This window comes from Protopterus annectens, chromosome 3.part0 (assembly GCF_019279795.1).
Source record: "Protopterus annectens isolate FY-2018-M chromosome 3.part0, PAN1.0, whole genome shotgun sequence".
Classification (NCBI taxonomy): domain Eukaryota; kingdom Metazoa; phylum Chordata; order Ceratodontiformes; family Protopteridae; genus Protopterus; species Protopterus annectens.
The window spans coordinates 952459905-952474334 of record NC_056731.1 but is presented as its reverse complement, the minus strand read 5'-3'; positions in this window follow the sequence as shown (position 1 = coordinate 952474334).

The window sequence follows — 14430 nt, the reverse complement described above, 5'->3', positions numbered from 1 at the left end:
TGTCAGGAAGTCAGGAAGTTCATGGTGAAGAGTGTTTGTTTGCGTGTGTGTGTGTGTGTGTGTGTGTGTGTGTGTGTGTGTGTGTGTGTGTGTGTGTGTGTGTGTGTGTGTGTGTGTGTGTGTGTGTGTGTGTGTGTGTGTGTGTGCGTGTGTGCGTGTGTGTGCACGTGTGTATTTGTGAGTGAGATGTTATGTTCAGTGTGGGGTTATAGAGTATGTGTGTCTGCAGGGACACAGCCACATTATTTGTTGCAGCACTACACCTTGGCATACTGGACAGGAATTAACCATGCATGGGAGAGGATCAAGTTTGTCATGGATGGCCCCACCCACATGAACTGTCTCTTCAAGGAGTTACACTGTTAGTTCCATGACTGGCTAGAAGTCAGAGTGCTACAAGAATGTGAATAATGTCTGCCGGATGTGGTTGCGGTGTAAGCTCATCCAGCACACATTATTCACATTCTTGTAGCGCTCTGACTTCTAGCCAGAGTCATGGAACTAACAGTGTAACTCCTTGCAAAGACAGTCATGGATGGCCCCACCCACATGAACTGTCTCTGCAAGGAGTTACACTGTTAGTTCCATGACTCTGGCTAGAAGTCAGAGTGCTACAAGAATGTGAATAATGTCTGCTGGATGAGCTTACACCACAACCACATCCTATGTCATGACCACATGGATGACACCACCTGGGTGCAGGCATATCAGCCACTGATGTAGCAGTTGAAATGCTAACATTGTGGTTGTGGGATCTGGCACATCCACAGCCCCATTTCTTGACATATGATGTTATACCAACAGACCAGTTATGTGAATATTGTCTTCCACCAACAGACAATCTGGAACAGACACTGCATGGTCCAGTATGTCTTTCATCCTCTCTAAAGAGTCATGCACATTGTTCATACAGGCATGTACTTCAAAATGAATGACATGCAGTAGTCTGACAACCTCTTCTGATACTCTGGTGAGAGCAGGCTCTTTATCCATGATGGTCCTGTACAAATACTGGGTGGCAGTTACTGACGCACCAAACTCAGGGGAAGTAGTAAGCATACCTCCTCTGAAACACTGTACCAATAATTTTGTGTGGTATCTCCAGCTCACATTGAGAAAGGAGAATTTTTACCATGACTACACCTGGGGCTACCACATTACACTAATCAACTGAGTCCCCATCATCCTGTCCACTCTCAGATGGTTCTGTGTCATGGGTACATCTAGGCATAATGACTGTGTCCATATATACTATCCATAAATATTATATGTCTAAACTACAAAAGTCTGCACACACGGATTTAAGTGTTCCTTGACCCTGTGAATTACATTTCAGATTATGTGAGAAGATTTCAATAAAACACTGCAAGTAGACAGCATGTCACAAATATTTATCAGTATAGTAAAAAATGACCAGTTATATGCAAAAAGACATACCATGCAATACGCTATGAGAGTATCCTCCTTAGTCCTACAGCAAAATGTTGAGAGTCGTAGGTTCGGCAGCACTTTGGAAACAAGCCATCTTCCCTAGCATGGTAGAAGATCTATAACCCATGTTGTACTTGTAAGGTGTAGATAAACCCCAGGGGACACCTGGAATATGTTAATTATTGATTGGTTCATTATCCTTTCCTAATCACTCAATTTGCATGATGTGCAATGGATATAACCATTCTGTTGGTTTCTACACAATGATGTACACAAACCTGAGCTGCACAAGAATGAGGATTAAGACTTTTGCCTAGCTAATCCCTTGCAAGTACACTTCATTAATAGTACATGTTAGTCAATGATGTGTTAATGTTCCATGCTAACAAAAATCAAGGGTGTGTCAAACAGGTAACTCATAAAATGCACTCAAGTTATACTTGAGTTGAAATATGACTAAATCATGACCCACATATTGGCCAGATCATCTAAAATTTTCTGCGAGGTAGCAATGCACACATCTCAGATATGAGGTGAAGATGGTTAACAATGTGAATGATATCCACAGAAATGACAACATGGAGTGAATGTAAAGCACACACACACATATATAGATATATATATATAGATATATATATATATATATATATATATATATATATATATACTATACATCTTAAAATTAATCAAGTGCATACTTATGCCAGACTTGAAGACATTACATGAACCACGTTAATACGGTTAACTAATTCACAGCAATGTTAGAAATAGGTCTGCTCCACAGAATGATGTTTGTACACTAACCTGCATTGACATCATGTCAACAATAATCCCAGTACTACAACTGCATTGTGTAAGCAAAAATAAGAAAAGTCTTATAGCATCACTATTGTGAAACATAGATATTCATTGCAGAAGTACAATGATCTGAGCAAGTAGTTGACTTTATGCCTTTAATGTAACTGTAAATGTGGCACAACATGGTCCTGATGTTAATGTCCCATAGGTGCACTGCTCAAATCATGTAAAAGTGCTGTTTAACTGTGATAATTTGTGTAAAAATTTTATATGTTTACATGTTAAAACCCACAAAGTTGACAAATCATTGAACTTGATTTTGTCCTTACACATCAGTGCCAGTCATGAATATTCCTTAGGGATCAAGAGTCCTCATCCTATGTCAAAAACTCCAAAACATATTGCACACGTGCGAAGACTTCAGTCATGCAAATGATACTGCCATTGGTGCACCCTACTTAGCATATTGGACATTAGTGAATTCAGAAAATTACTTTTCCCAAGATTCAATAAAGCCTACATGTTAGTTTAACACGATGTTTGTGGTGTCATGTGATGCACACAGGGCCGGGTGAAAATTTGAATTCAGTAAGTGCAGTCTAGAGGCATGCACCCCCACAAAATCAACTGAAACACCATGGCATGCTAATCAGCTGTATAAGTAGTTGATTAGCATGATAATTTACCCAGGTAACATGGTGCAGCAATTCAATAAGCTAGAGAGGAATGGTGTAGACTCTGTGCTGATGCTCCATCTGTATTCTGAAACTTTTGGAATAAAGCCATGGAAAGGAGTCTACACAGCATACCTCACAACCTTTTAGACCAAGAAATCTGGAAAAAGCCATCAATAATGGGTTGACAAAGGCACACAAATAGGGACAATTTTTAAATATTGCTATTATAAACTTAGAAAATTGATAGAATAACAGGTTTTGCATTAGCATAAATTTTCTGAAGGGTATGAAGTCTGGAATTCAAGTATCTTTCATTATTTTCTGACTTTAACCCTCTATGATTTGTCAGTGATTTGCCAGAAAATTACAATTTTATGAGAAATGGACAAAAAATATGGGGCAAAAATCTGGACATTCTGCAAAAATCTGTATTTTTGAGAGGTATGCTACATGGATACTGTAAAATATGTGAGATGTGTACAGAACTGACCCTACTATGTGACAACAGGCTGGATGCAACAAAAGGAGAGTACCAAAAGCAATCTTTGTGCCAGAACGGAAATGCAGCTCTGATCCCCTGCTCCCAAATGAACAGTACACATTGTTAAGTAATTCAGACAGCTAAAGGTATAAGTCTGTGCTAATCAAACTAAATATAACAAACATTAAGGGGAGTAGTCATAGTTATATGTCAGTATATGCAATATGTAGCTGACAAAATGCAGTCATATCCATCTAAAAAGCAGCACTCCCCATGCAGATTTATCCCAAAGTAATAGCCTCCTTTCTGTCCCTTTTGATTTCAACATTCAACTCCTCTTCAGTTTCCCTAGCTACACAGTTGACAGTGGTGTAGATTCATGGCTGTCAGCATTGTGAATGTGCAAATGAGTTCTGGTCTCATTAGAATTGCTGAATCCCCAAAAAACTGGTCCATGTAAGGATGTAAACATAGTGCAGGCACTACCTCAGTGTTTGTGTTTATGGGATGGCAGCTGTGAATGCTTACATCAGGTGGGTGTATCAAGTTAGACTTGCAAAGTGTTACATGTAGGTCTGCCAAGGTGGGAGATGCAAGTAAGCAGTGCACAATTCACAGATTCTGTTTCATTAACATCCAACCTCCTCTTCATTTGTTAGCAAATTGCATTTTCTGTTTTAGGTTTTAGTATTATTTAGTATAAAATAAAATAAAATAAAAAAAAAAATTAAAAGGGAGAAATAGTTGAAATGAGGAAAAGCAATTTGTGACATGCACAGTAAAAAATGTTAGTACACATGAGATATTTCTACATAGGTCTGAATTTCAACTCTCACTCCAATGCACCGTCAAAAAACAGGATGGGTATCTTATCCCTCTTTGCCACACAAATAGCTTTGCAGAAAAGAACTGAAGTCATTCTTCACACAACCAACTGCAACAGAATATACACTGATATTAAACCATAAACTGTTATTTCACGTTTATTATTATATTTGGATGTAGTGCACTTAGTGATCACACAACCTGTTATGATTATCGATTGCAAATTTATAGACCTGCCTTACCTTTCTGTGTTTCATGGTCATTCATCAGTTACCTGACCAGTACTCTGAGACATGCAGTCTGTAAGCCATGCTATATCATTGGGCTTAAAATGTGTGAGGATATTAACTGGCAATAATATGATATGCATTTACCTACAACTGAAGGGCAGGTTGGATGGCACAAACCAGCATAGACTGCACTTTTGGAGGAGGGGCAAAGGTGAGTTACTGTTATGGCACATGCAAGGATACAACTGTTCTGTTGAGTGAGATAAAACTGAGTTACTGTTTTGGCACATGCAAGTATAGACTGTTGTTTTGGGGTGACCAAAGGTGAGTTACTGTTAGGGCACAAACAAGACTAGACTATTCTTTATGGGGGAACAAAGTGACATAAACAAGAATGGACTGTTCTTTTGGTGGGGAACAAAGGTGAGTTACTGTTATGGCACAAACAAGGATATGTTGCTCTTGTCACTCTCCTTGTTTTGCATCCCGCCTGTTGTTTGATCTTGTGAGGGTTGTGAAGTCAGAAAAGACAGTGTGTATCATTACTTTCTAACTTCCCTTGTCAATGATTTTCCAGTACAAATATTTGATGCTAAACTGAGGGCATACAATGATCATCAGTACTTTTGAGAGGTATGCCTGTGAGAATCTGTGATGCTTGAGGCCTGCTACTTACTAATACACACATATAGGTCAAACACTGTAAGTCGCTGCTACACATATTATTGTAATGTTTGTACAAGTCTCCCACCTTTTACTTGCTTACTGTAACAAGTGATGAAATACAAGGATATGTCATAATATTATTAAACAATACACTTCAGGTTCTGGACTTACCCTGTAAATGCAACAGCTGCCACAGTGTTAGTACAGGGCTGAATCTGTCTGATGCAAGCAGTACACAGTCAGTCCATGGGGAGGTAAAGTTTGTATGAGTTGCCTGGCATCAATGTTACTATATGTATGTGAGTAAAAGTAAGGTTGTAGGCCCCTAGGTGGTAAGTGAGTGTGCTATGTATTGTCTCTTAGCCAATGCAAGGGCATACTGTGAATGTCTATGTCTGTCTACACCCACGCAGCTGGTGGCTCCTCCTCTGTCTCCTCATCTGCCTGTGGCTATGGTGACCTTCACATTAGCATTGTGATGTTTGCCCCTTCTCCTTACTGATCCTGCTGCAGCTGTTGCCTTAGGTTTATGTTGTATAGTATGGCACATACTGTGAACATTTCAGTACATGTCCATGGATTCTACTGCAGGGCTCCCGCAGATGTATCTAGGCATGCTCTATGACATTTCTGGTTTGAGTGTGTGTGCCTTATTATGGTGTTCTTCCATGTGTGTGTGCATTTCTGATGGGTGTCATCAGCCACGGCTTGAGTGGATAGCCTGCATCCCCCAGTAAATGATTCTGTGGAATATCCCTCCTAGGAAAGTTATGGTACATTTAGAAGGTGTGCCAGATATGTGAGTTGTGGTAAGTGCTAGGGTTGCCAGCACACATGTTCAAGATGATTCCCTTTGCATTAAACACAATTTGGTAGTTGATAGAGTGGTAACCCTTTCTGTTAATGTAGAGCCTACCCTGCTCATAGTTTCATAGTTTCATAGTTTAGTACTAGGCTATCTGCCCTGGGGCATTTGTAAGCCTAGCCATAGTGATGTGGCTTTCGCCACCCCATGAAATGGTACAAAAATGCACAGAATAGATTTAGAATACTGTGCCTCTCTCTAGTAGTGACACAGTGAAGGTCCCCTTATATAATAGAATTAGTTTACTGTGCCCCTGTCTAGTAGTGACACAGATGTGACCCCTGGGGTAAACTTACGATCTCCCATCCACTCATCAAGATTTCTCTTGAAGATAGTCAGTGAGGGGCTATGCCTAACATGAACTGGGATCTTGTTCCAGAGCATGGGAAGCCTCTGGGTTATGAATCTATCCCTCCAGCATGTCCTATTCATACTTGTGCCGAGGTTTAAGTCTTTAGCTCTCGTGGTCTTGATGGATTTGGATTTTTTTAGGTGGAGCATGTCCATCAGTTCCTGATTGGACATGGCCTTGTACATCAGGCAGAGATCACCTCTGAGCAGGCAGTATGCTACTGAATAGAGCTGGAGTTTCTTTAGTCTGACAGAATAAGACATATGTTGGAGACCCTTGATCCTCTTGGTGAGGTAATTTTGTGGTCTCTCCAGCTGTTGCAAATGCCGGGTGAGGTACATACCAAATGGGGCATTGTACTCAATCATGGCTCTGATGAGGGAGGAGTATAGGGGTACAATGACATCCTTGGATCTGGATGTGAATCCCTTCATGATAAGGTGTACAAGGTAGAATGTTTTTCTAACCACTTTGGCAACGTGGGTGTCAAATGAGAGGTCACTGTTGACTTGGGTCCCTAGGTCTCTGATTACTTTTTCCGTACTCAGTGGGTTGCTGTCTATATGATAATTTGTGGGTACTTTGTTTTTCCCAAAGGGGATGACTATACATTTTTTGGCATTTAGTTTAAGGCCATGACCCGCACCAGTTGTCCGCTTCTGTGAGGCCTTTTGTAGGATGTATGTGTCCGCTGGTGTATCAACTATGGCGCCTAGTTTGCAGTCATCTGCGAACTTTGTCAGCCACAACCCTCCCATGTTTGCTTTAACATCTGAGAAATAAATGCCGAACAAGAGGGGTCCCAGGACAGATCCCTGTGGGACACCACTTGTGACTGGCTTTGAGTCTGACATTGCTCCAGCGATTTTAACTTTATGGGTTCTGTCCTTTAGCCAGTTTGCAACCCATCTAGTGACATAAGGGTTTACGTTTAAGCTGTTGAGCTTATCTATGATGCCTGAGTGGGGTATTGTGTCGAAGGCCTTAGCCAAGTCCAAGTAGGCTGAATGGACTGCTTTGCCCTCATCAATGGCTCTAGTGACTGTTTCAAAAAAGTCAACCAGGTTCAAAAGGCAGGAGCTGCCTTTTACAAAGCCGAACTGGGTGGGGTCAAGTGTCTGTAGGTCCACAATGTCTCTGTTTATGAGTACCATAATGATTCTTTCCATAGCTTTGCAGACCTGGCTGGTTAAGCTTATGGGGCGGTAGTTCCCAGGGTCTGTAGAGGTACCCCCTTTGTGGAGTGGTTCCCCAGGTGATGCCTTCATTTTTACATGAGTGCAATCTATTGCACCCAGTACTTCGGAGTAGTGCACTACCTGGTAGAACTGTTGCATATTTCTGGCCCTCTCCTCAGAACTATGGGGAGAATATATGTGCTCACTGCCATGTTGGAGCATAGCTTCCAGGAATTGGTTGAAGATCCTGGATGCTGATGCCTGTGACACCCCCAGCATGTCCTCTGTTGGTCTCTGAAAGGCACCTGTAGCTAAGATTTTAAGGGCTACACAGCCCTTAGTTTCCACTTGGATGGGTTCCCCTCAGTTGGCTCTGGCTCTACATTGAGGGTGCCAGAGGTGGCAGTGTTCCTGAAGTGTATCCCTGTCCACCCTGTAGGGCTATACAATTTGCACATCATGTAGGTTGTGATAAATTAAACATGGCCTGAAAACTCTTCTCTTTTTCATCTAGGCCAATTGGCGGCAGCAGCATTGGATTCAGATTCTAGCACATACAAATGGATTAAAGCTGAAGTAGCTCCTAACATTTTGTCTGTGTAGACTTTGCATATCTGTCCTCCAAAAGTTTTGAAATCTACAAAAAAAAAAAAAATAGAATGAAGTCTATATGGATGCTTTATTGCTGATTGAATAGTTCCACCAGATTGGTTGATTAGCACGTAGTTCAGCTGCTTATACTGTAATTCACATCTATGAAACTCAGACAAAGACAGATGCAATCCATTATTATACGACTGACTGTCCATTAATATTCAAAAATGAGCACACTGATTGGTCAGCCAAATCAGCATGTCCTTTGTAAATCTGAGCATATACCAATGGAAAAAGGTCCAGTTGCCCAGACTTTTTTTCCATTAATATATGCAACAAAGAATTTACTTTTATTTCAGTTTTTTAATAAGCTGACAAAACTGGTGACTAAAGCAAACAACAGAGACCACAAAGAGAAAAATAAAAGGATAATCAGGTACATTATATAAGGTACCTGATTATCCTTTCATTTCCTCTGTTCCATCTCTCCTGTACATTACAAGCCTCCCGATTTGTTTGTTTGCTTCTTTTTTTGTTTGTTTTTAGTTAAAAAAAAAACAATGGAGATATTCCTTTCTCCGTTGTTTCTTCACACAGCACTGGTGTACTGCAAAAGCATAGGAATGCAAGTCCCATACACATGCACAGTGCATCAGCAATGCTCCAGGATATCAAAAGAAAAGTGGAAGACCACCACAGCGGTGTTATACAAAGACATTATTTAAGAAAAGTAAGTAATTTTATTCTTAAATAATGTCATTGCATAATAGCAATAACTGATTCTGTGGTGTGTACTGACATTTGCCTTTGTTTAATCACTCAGGCTTTGCCCTCATGATTAAACCACACAAACTGTGGGTAAATATTCAACATGCCACACCAACATCATTGGTTATTGCTATAATAATCTACACCATCATAAAAAGGCAAATGTGTAACTAGCCAAACTGATGTTGAGGAGAGTTGTATTTGTTCAAGACTACAAAAACACTTTTTCTTCAGGATATATGTGTACAGAGGATTACAGAACTTCAGAAGGCATACTTGCTTTTTGTCAGCTACATATTGCATTTGCTGGAATGTATTTAAAAAAATCTGAAGCAAAGCCTTTTACACTTTCATCTGTTTGCATTAATTACAAGTGTACTGATGGCATTGGCATGTTTGTCAAGCCATTTCACAGTATACATAATTGGCAATACATGAAAATACTATGCACTGTGATAAAAATCATAGGATCACAGGACCATAGCAGGTTACTAGGCTATTGGCCCTAGGACCTTTACAAACCTAGCCATGTTCTACCCCCATTCCCTCATAGACAGAGAGAAGTACGCTATATTAGCATGCAAATTTATGATCAGCACCTACTGCCTCTATCCAAAAGGGACATAGGTGAAATCCCCAGAGTGAAATTATGGTTTCCCACCCAATTGTCCAAGTTACACTTAAATAGGGTCATGGAGGAGCTCTATTTAACTTGAATTGGGATTTTGTTCCAGAGGAGTGGCAGGCTGTGGGAGACATAGCTGTCTCTCCAGCAAGTCCTGTTTATACTGCAGGCTAGATAAAGGTCTCTAGAGAGATTGAGTCTAGTCCCATGTGATTTACAGGCATTTATATCACGTTATCAAAAGATGAAAATAGCGAATGCTATTTCATCGAACCTAAAATATCTAAACCACATAATATCGAACATTCAGAACAGCAAATTTTTTCCTTGGGGAAAAAATTCGCTATTCCGACACACATACACACAACACAAGCACACCTAAAAATCATCAATACACACACATACACTTATAATCCTCCAACTAACCCTACACTAAACTATACATACACTACTATCTATCCACTTACCTTATCCCAAACCCTAACCCTAAGGTCCGTCACTATCGCACACTCACCTAACCAGTGCCCTATCCCTAACTCACTTAACCCGCCCCTAAACCTAATTCACCTAACCCGCGCCCTAACCCTAACTCACCTAACCCGCGCCCTAATCCTAACAACCACACAATCGCACACTTACCTGAACCCGAGCCATAAATCTCTACCACAGTGCTGAAAATAGTGAAGCCACAGAACCGGCCAACCAAATTCTTCCCTTAGGAAAGAATCTGGTGTTCTGCAGCTTCACTATTTTTAGCGTTCGATTAACACGGGTCTATATTAGAACATTCGAAGTTTTAAAACTTTGATGTTCTGATATAGACCCGATTTACAGGGGTGCAGCATTTCCTTTAAGGCAGGGTTCTTTGAGACTGCTCTGTAGACCACCCACAAGTTGCCACTCAGCAGTCTATACGATACTGAGTACAGTGACAGGGCCTTCAGTCTATCCATGTAGGTAATGTGTTAGAAGTCCTTGGATTTTCTTAATGAGAAATCTCTGAGGTCTTTCCAGCTGCTGCAGGTGTCTGGTGAGGTACATGCAAAAGGGAGCAATGCACTCTATTATTGGTCTGATGATGGATGACATTGGAGTTATACCATCCTTAGTCTTGGATGCTATGCCCTCACCTATGAGGTGTGCAACACAAAGGGCCTTCATTACGACTGTGGACATATGATGATCAAAGATGAGGTTGCCATCAAACTGCATTCCCAAATCTGTCATTATTGGGTTAGAATATAGAGGAGTATTACTAATATTGTAATTTGCAGGGACTTCTCCTTTGTTGAAAGGGATAATATTGCATTATTTTGGATTAACTTTAAGTCTGTGACTTTGGCAACAATCATTTATGTATGTAAGCTTATTTTTTTATTATGTTGACATCATTTGGGAATCCAATGATTGCAGCCAGTTTGCAGTTGTAACTGAACTTGTTGATTGACAGGCCATCTTTTTTCTCCTGATTTTCTGAGAAATGCATTCTAAACAGTGGGGGGCACAGCACTGACCCTTGTGGGCACCAGTGGTGACATGTCTGCTGGTAGAAGTAGAATCCCCACCTATGACTGAATGCATTCACTTGGTGAGCCAGTTGGCTATTCATCTAATGATGTATGGGTTATTCCCCAGATGCTGAATTCAACAATGTTGCCTCAGTGGGGGATTATGTAAAAGCCCTTGGCCAAGTAGAGATAGGCAGTATGTACTGATTTGCCTTCATCAGGTCTTTGGTGATACTCTCAAAGAATTCCATTAGGTTTAACAGGCATGATCTGCACTTAACAAAGCCAGGCTGTGTCATGTGAAGTGTTTGAAGGTCATCAATGTCTTTGTTGATAAGGTCCAACAAGATTCTGTCCATGGCCTTACAGACAAGGCTGGTCAGGCTTATGGGTGTATAGTTCCCCGGGTCGGTTGAAGGACCCCAACATTTGCAATGGTATTATGGTTGCTGTGCTCCCCTCTGCCAGGACAAGGACAGTACTTAGACCGTGGTTGAAGGAAGTACCCAGTGGTTCTGCTAACTCTTGCTTTAGACTGTTTAGTAAGCAGCCTGGGATGTTATTTGGTCACATAGATGCTGTGTTTTTGGTATTGACGAGTGCAGTTACGACCTGTTATTTGGAGATAATAGGTAGATAATTGTAGAAAGGTATGCTATGGGGTATGATCGGTGGAGACAGAGGTGTGAAATTGTTGCCAAACAAGTCTGCTAACAGGTCTTCAGGTTCAGTATGAGTGGAACTGTCCACTCTGAATTTGGTGCAAAGCCAGCCCCTCACTTTTATATTACAGATATACCTAAATAATGCCTTGTGTTTATCCTTAGCTATAGATGCTAATTTAGTTTCCTAATTAGCTTTATAGGACTTTACAAGATGATGTTTAATTTGCTTGTTCAAGCTATGGAGGGTGTTCTTCTGTTGAGACTGTTCCCTCTTATTCCTGGACATCAGTTTCTTTCTCTTATTGTATAATCTATTTTTGCTAGATGCTCACCAGTGTAGCTTGTTTTTTGTGAGCAAGTTTTGATCCATTCTGGTACAGCTAAGTCTATACAGTTGTAGAGGTGTCTATACTGGGCATTTGTGTACACTTCCGTATAAGAGTCTTTACCGTCAGTGGTGGCAGTAGGTTTGAAACTATATATGCCATCACTTAGGAGGCTATAGTTTGCTTTGCAGACCTTTTTCTACATTTTGGTTCTTGAGAGGGGTCAGGTATGATTGTTACATTAAATGTGACAGATTTATGGTCAGACCTTATTAGGGAGGGTCTCACACATGGTGTGATACAATGATCTCCCACGTCAGTGAGTATTAGGCCAAGGACATTTGATCCCCTTGTGGGGAGTGCAGACTAACTGTTCCAGAGCATTCATGTTTATAAAGTGCAGGAACTTTAGGGTTAACATGTTTGACCTCATATATGTATGCTTAGGGTGTTTAGCTGTATTATGAGTGAGTCAAGTAAGTCCAGGAAGGCACTGTGTGGTTTTCATGATTCATGCTGGTGGATCTGTAGCTAACAATAACATGGAGTTTTTTTTTCCTACAGTTAGTTGGAATTGGAATAACTCTAGGGAGTCGTACTGCTTAACCAGTCTTGAGGTGTACTTGACTTTTATGAAGATAGATACACCTCCTCCTTTGGTTGTTTCACATTTTGCAGCCTGAACATGTGGAAGTCATTATAGCCTTTCATGGCCAGAGTACTCTCTATGACCCTAAACCATGTCTCTGTGACTGCACAAAAATCAACATCTTCCAAGTAATAAGTGCCTCCACTGAGTCTAGCTACTGATTTAGACTGTTAGCATTAAGCAGCATAACCTTGAGTTTGTCTTTTGAAGATATTTTTACGTCAGGAACTTTGTTCTTATGACATTGCCTAAAAATGTCACTCTGGGGGAGGCAAGTACCTTGGCCAGTAAAGAAAAGGCAAGAGGTGACAGATGACCATCCCTGGCAAAACAGCATGGTCTGTAAATCATATCATACCAGTCTGAGAACTAGAATGACACCAGTAGCTAAGTCAATTGTTGAAGTAGACAATTCTTCTGTTTCCATTAAGGCATCAGGTGAAGGTGAAGGTAGAATGCTGCTTAGGGCTATGGACATACCTGTCTGGGGCACATAATCTGAGAGGTTAGTCATATCTCTCTTCATATAGTCCAGTGAGGTAAGTCTCAAGTCATTTACTCCAACATGGAGTATGACAGAGATATAATTGTGGTTGTTGTTGAGAGACTTGAATGTGTGCATGACTTTGCACATCCTGGCACCTGACAGGCAGCTGACTGTGACTTTCTCCTTGTAGAGCCTGGTGAAGGTGGACATTTGTGTGTGTCTCACTATGGATTTCTCTATGACAAGTACATTGATTTTGCGGTGTTTTGCCTTAATGGCTTAATGAGTGAGACACTGATGCATTTATTTTTATTTTATTCCATTGGGACTGTAATGTGTGCAGAAGGTTTGCATTTATGAGGTCTCTGCTCTTTCGGTAAGCTTCTAATGAGTACCTCTGCATATGTGGGTTTATGCGTTGTGTACTTGGTTTGTTGAGGAAGTGAAATGTGTCGGCTGACAACTTGTTTGATACCTGGTTTGTTGTTACCTGAGAGAGAGAGAAAGAGCATTTATTCTAGATTCATTGTATACTTGCATCTCTTACATATTGTATTGGTAAGTTTTAGGAGTGCATGTTTATCACTATACATGAGGCAATAGAAATCTAGCTGTGTAAAAACACAAGTTACCTTACTAAGCATATTTAGATGGTTGTTGTTAGCAGAGTGATTTTGTGAGCAGCAATAACCGGACCTTTCTATGAGGAGTATAGATGCCATCCCAAAATCTGTAATAGACCCCCCAGTGTGTGTGAAGCAGTGGTCCTCAATGACCCTGCTCAATCACAACCTTGACTACTGGTTGGTGATTGTACAGTCACCTCTGAGCTGGTACCTATGTCCCTCATGGACAGGGTCAGCTGGTGGTTCTCACAAACAAGCTCTGCTAAAAACAACTATCCAACTGCGCTCAATAAGGGTAGTTGTGTTTATACACAGCTAGGTTTCTACACATCCTAGTGCTAGTAGCCTCATATAAACCTATGAAGCTATGTGTCTATGCAGATCTCACAACCTGTTGTCCCCCACATGGCCTGCTGATGTCATCTACTATAACTTTACCTGCACTCCTGTATGAATTAGACTTGAGCTGTGGTGCCTGCATTAAGAATTGTGTTATGTAGTCTGTGTAGTTAGATAGGTAGGGCTTCTGTTCTCACTGCAGTCCACTGGGTGGGTGGGTGCATGTGTGCATGAGTGTGTTTGCGTCTAGAGAGCAGAGCAGATGTGTGCATCTTACAGTTACTTCTCCACTGCTATGCAATGCTCATGCCTACACATCAATTTCATACAGGCCTCCCAA